Consider the following 6,000-nt stretch of genomic DNA (forward strand, 5'->3'; position numbering starts at 1 on the left):
GTGCGGTTAACTAGCTAGACCTGAGATCAGAAGGTCGTTGGTTCACGTCCCCTGCTGCCATTCCTCTAAGCCAGGGTATCTTGAGTGGTAAGACCATCCTGTTACACTAATGACTCATGTGCATGAATTTATGAGTCACTCTGGGTAAAGATTTCTGGTAAAACCCATAAACCTGTTGATTACCTTATTAGTATATATCAGTGTTTCCCAATCTGCTCCTCGGGGACCCACAGACAGTCCACGTTTAGCAAAAAACCTAGACTGTCTGGTAGGCAGCTTGGAGGGAGCAAAAACAAGGACTGCCTGTGGGTCCCCGAGGAACAGACTGGGAAACACTGGTTTATATCTAACAAACATTAAGAGCACATTTGCTCAGCCTATGCTTTTATCCGAAGAGCCTTGTTCAATGTCCTAATGGTGAAATCATCCTGCTGATCATGGGATTTGAACATGCAACCTTCCAATCACAGGACAAGCATCCGAACCAGCCATCAGAGGCCCTTTTTATTTATATACATATATATATATACACGTTTTACATATATTATTTATTATATATATATATAAACGTGTATAACATTTTAATAATAATAATAATAATTTTTATTTGTAATGCACTTTACATTTCAGACAAGTTCTGCAAAATAAAAATGTCACAGTAAAAACACCATAAAAAAAACATTTCAACAAACAAATAAAATGTAGAATAATGGACCAAGCCTACCAAATAATTCACTTTTGACAAAAAAAAATAGCCGTTTAAACATGGTCTGATTGCAAGATCTGGTGATCTTTTCTCACACTTCGATCTCCACAAAGGTCAACACGCGGCCCGCCGTTGCTGGAGTCTGAAAACACTGACTGCTGTCACTGCTCAGTAACTGCTGGGTCGATTTTGGAGTCTCTTCGCAGAGTGAAATGGAGCACAAAAGGCCAGGCATCTTATCGCATTTCAACTGATCCCAGATCAGCAGAACTGAAAGAGAGTTACTGGAAGCATCTCACACCCCTTTTCTAGGTCTTCATTTGCAGTGGGTAACCAGTGGCAAAACCCACAGGAAACTACAATGACAGTAATGTTATTTCTTCCATTCTGTGTTCGTTCTGCAAACAGACATACAAATCTGTCGTGGGTATGTTTACCCCTACAAGCTGCCATTGCTAACAGAAATAGGGCAGTGGAGGCTTCCGGATTCATCTCGGGGGAGGGATGACCTGTCAATAACTTTGCGGTTCAGCAATTTAGGAGAAAAATAAGTTTACAAATGGGTGTTTTGCCTCATACCCATGCACAGAGTCCCACAGTGATGGGTGACCTCTCCAAACCAAAAGAAGCTATACCCACTCATTTACCGACGACTAAGCCCAAGACATCAAGGGATCTGAGACAGAGAGTGTAAAAGCCACTGGGACCCTGTGATATTAGGCCCCCCTGGCTGAGAACGGCACCCCAATGTGCCATTTAATATGTGCTGTGCCACCTAATTTTACACCTGTTAGATCAAACACAGCATCAGGGACAATTAGAAAAGCCAGTCAAGTAGCCATTCAGTGCAACTGGCCTCCTATCTGACGTCAGAGTCTGTACCACGTACTGTAGACAAGGTTGTAGCCACTGAATTCCAGAAACTTCCGTTTCGTCAGGGACGTCGCAGTGTGTATCAGTCACTTATTGATTCAGTTTGTCACTCAAATCTTTGCTACAGAGCTGAAGGGTAATGCATTATATAAAACGCCGATTTGACAATAAGAAACTACCTTGCTGAAGTGATTAAGAAAACAGTTAAAATTAATTAATTCAAATTAATTGTACTGTAATTCACTACACAGATATGTCTTTCTGCGGTGTATGTTTGTCACATGTAGGGATTCACGCACACCTTCACGCAAAGCTACTTCTTTGGTATCAGCAAAAGATTACAGCACAATTATTCAGGCAATAATAAGTTTTTAATTTTTTTTTTCAGGTGCAGTTTTGTATTCATGACAGCTTCTCAGCACCAAAAATCAATCTCAATCAAAGCGACTACGGAGTTTATCATAAATTATCATGAAAAGGGTTTCTACTGAGTAGATGCTTAATTACAATCTAATTTGAATAATTTTGCATATTAATGAGCCCAGAATGAAAATCATTTTGTGAGTTTTAACTTCGGCTCAGAGACCTAGGGAGATAATGGCGGGCTTTTAAAATGTGATCTTATTACCAAAGGAAACACAGTGGCTCATCTCCCCAAGCCATTGTGTTAGGGCCTGATGAATGGATCCGTGTCTGTGACGTTAATAAACTATAACCGAATTAAAGACTTCATTAGCCCCAACTCGGACCACATGTCTCGCGGCGTCGGGAATGCAAATCCCCATGAAACCGACTCTTTGGTCGCATCTCGACCGAACCCCCGCGGGAAGTTCGCCAGCGAAAGTTGGTCTCCGACACCGACATGGCATTGATTTAATTGAACAGCATGAGGCTGTGTAATATAAATGTTTTTTTTTAAAATTGATGTTAAAAAATCATGCCCTTCGTACCCATGAGTTCTGGGTGAAGAAGGAAATGGATTTTTCAGGGAGTCATAGGTTTTCTGGGGCACAAAGAAAATGCCAGTTTCACATTCCTGTCCCTTTCTGATATGCCTCTTGTGTTTGTCCTGTAGTGCAACAAGTAAAGTAGTGTGTTAACAATGCAAAGGGGGTGGGTTCAAATCCCAGTACACATATGTGAATTGTGAGTTGCTTTGAATAAAAGTAGCAGATAAGTGTGCCCAGCCTTGTATAAAGTTTTTAGAAAGGTGAACTCTGAAGATGTAGCTCTAGAGACATATCAAGAATTAATGTAATACTGACCCCAGTGTGTTCATCACACGGATCCTGAAATGAGTCCTTCTTCATGGGGGGGAGGGGGGCAGTTAACAAACACCAGATGTATCCAGATGCAGAGATCTCTTCTGAGGCTATCTGTGGATGATATCGGAGACACCAGGCATGCGGGCAGCATGATGTCAACCTGACTGACATGGGGAGGCAGTCGCTCGGCAACACCAAGGGACTTAGAATCATGATGCAACAGCAGGGACTAGTGGTGGAAGGAGGGGACTGTAACCCACGAGCCTCTACCCCTTCATCCTGCATTTCTTCACATATTTCCAATTAAGCCCTGACCTTTTGCGGTGTTTGACAGATTATTAAAGCTACAATTACAACAGATTAAGCTGTGGCGGGCTACTCTTGAGGGAACGCATTTCACGATGTACTGATAGAGGTGATTCTCCATACGAATGTCGGCACTTTGGCTCATTGGGACCCAGGCAAAATGTCTGACCGTGGCCTTCCATTTAACGACATTAGGAATATTTTATAAAGTAGACACTTTGGGGGGAGGTAGCGTGTTTTACGTAAAGATAGCGTGTGTCTTCGTAGGAAAGTCGAAGGCGTACTGGGCACCTGCGTTGCAGTGTCCTGCTTCTCCACTAACCTGCTGACTGCAATGGTGCAGCTGCATTGAGCGAGATTATTGCTTATTACTGCATGGGGCCAGCTGTGGCTCTGAGCTTTACTCCTGCACTTTCCGGCGCAACGGAAAATCAAACCTCGTGACTCTGCGCCACGTGCAATAATAGCCAAATCCTGGAGGAAAAAAGGTAGCCTACGTAAGTGGCGAAGATTAGCACTCTGTAATGCTGCGTGCCTCAGACACTTATCTGCGGCCCCCACTCTGAGAATCCCCGGTTTATGAAGTCATGTGACCCACAAATAGCCAGTCATCTCCAGAAGAGGAGAACTACCAGAGAGATAGTGAATGTCAAAGTCAGTAACAAATGTGATATATTCAGCCAGGGCGCCTATAGTCAGGGTACAAAGATATGAAATTAAGGACATACAGGAGTTCACAAGTGGGGGGTTGATTTAAGCGACAGTTAGGTATTAATTTAATCACCGATGAAAGGGGCGGTTTGGATGATGTGTGTAAATAAATCCGGCCCCGTCCGATTTAAGTCTTGACGCAGCCGTATTTAAGTTCAGTTATGTAAATGTCTCCAGCGTGTTCAGAAATATGTTACATGGACTTGCATCACCTGGTCTGAAATTGTCTGCCAAATGAGCGTTTTGTGTAATTTTATCTGTGCCACCGTCTGGAAGAATGGAAGTTCGCTAATATCAGCCCTTCACGTGTGGGATGCACTGCTTTCTGACAATAGATGATGTAAAACGACCCCCCCCAACTGTTTACCTGGAGGCCCCGAGCGCGCTGATTGGCCAAAGGCTGGTTCAAAGCGCGTGTCGCCTACACGTGTCACCCTCCACATGCCATCCCTACCCCCCGGGGCGCTCTGTTTATGTTCCCGGCTGTCCGCGCCTTTGGCCATGACGTCTGTCCGTCGCCGGGCTCCGCCCCCCCTCCCTCGGCTCACCTCCGCACCCCCCCGGTCATAACCAGACCTGCCTGTCTCTCCCTGTTTCTCGGGCGACTCGCGTAGATGAAACAGGGCTTTAATTAGTGTTGTGTCATTAAAATATCCTCTCGTTTTTTTTTTTTCGACAGAGGGAGGGGGTCGGTATTAACAACTTCACAGATCCCATTATTTCCCCCCCCCCATCTCAGCCTGTCAGCTCCCAGGGATGTGATATCCGATGGCGGAGAGCACATTTACAACAAGTTCATTACGGAGATACGTCGGCATTAGTGCCGAGAGCTCAGCTGGCTGGAGGGGTCTGTTTTTTAATTAGTGCTAAGGGTGTGCATATTAATTACTACATGAGTGATATTTACTGTACCTAAGGAACCCGCGGCTGGGTAAAGACACCGGCAGCCGCAGCTAATAACGCCTGCATGCTAATGAGCCGGACGAGCCATAAAAATAGAAATAATTCATAAAGTATATTGATCCCAAAGTAAAGACGTTAAGCTGCGATTAAGGGCAACAAAAGGAAGGAACCGCACTTTATCAAGTAAATAAGCCGAGCGGAGCGTGCCGGGCTCGCCGAGACAGATTGTCATTACAGGGGTCATGTGACCGCACCCCCGGAGAACGAGCCCGCTCGGCGAGAAAACCAAGGGAGATCTGGGGGGGGGCGGCAGGGGCTCGGATCAAATAATAAAGGGTGTTTCTGAAAAATTAAATTAGAAAAAAAGGCCTTATCTGGCTGATGGGAATGAGATGAGGCGTCGTGGCACGCGATGTGCTGGGTCAGGCGCGGAGCAGAGCGCGAGCTCGGTTTCGCGGACGGGTTCCCCTCTCGCGGCGTCTTCTCGGCGCCCCAGAACTCCGAGCCCTGCGGGTTCCCGCGTCTCTGCTGCACCGCCGTGAGCCACACCTCCGGATCCTAAATGTTATTCCGTCCCACTGCGGATCCCAAGGTGCAACCGGTGGCCTCGGCTTTTTATAGCGCAGATTGGTAACGGCTAAATAAAACAGCATCTTCCCACACAGAAACACACTGAGAAAACAAACACAGAAAGTGGAGAGAAGCTGAGGCTTGTGGCTGGTGCTGGGAGTGGAGATAGAACTGGGATATGAGGCTGGAGTTTGGGGTGACAGTTGGGGTTCAGGCTGGGATTGGCATTAAAGTAATAAGCATCAAAGTATCTTTCATTGTCATCTTAAGATACATGGTACGTGGTGAAATATCAATAGTTCGTGACGTGTTTGCACGTTTGCCCTTCTGAGAAGCTAGAGAGGACCGACAGGCGGCCAAGGCAGGAAGTCAGAGATCAGTCCTAAAGAGGCAGGACAGGTCCGAGGGAAGAATATCTCTCAGTCGGGTTATAAAGTCAGGCAGAGATGCTTAATGGCAGCCAAATCCGCCTTGTGGCTGCGTTCAGAAAAGGCAGGCCGGTGACCTGGGGCCGTGGTCGTTAGCGGGCAGGCATGTGTGGGGGCAAGTTTCTGCATGCTGGGGCCACGCGGGACAGGGGGACTGGCACGGCTCCAAAGGAGTCCTGCTGATCCCAGGCACGGAGGGCCGCCGGGTGCTTTATCTTGACTCATGTCGGCTATCAAG

This window comes from Brienomyrus brachyistius, chromosome 3 (assembly GCF_023856365.1).
Source record: "Brienomyrus brachyistius isolate T26 chromosome 3, BBRACH_0.4, whole genome shotgun sequence".
NCBI classification, from domain to species: Eukaryota; Metazoa; Chordata; class Actinopteri; order Osteoglossiformes; family Mormyridae; genus Brienomyrus; species Brienomyrus brachyistius.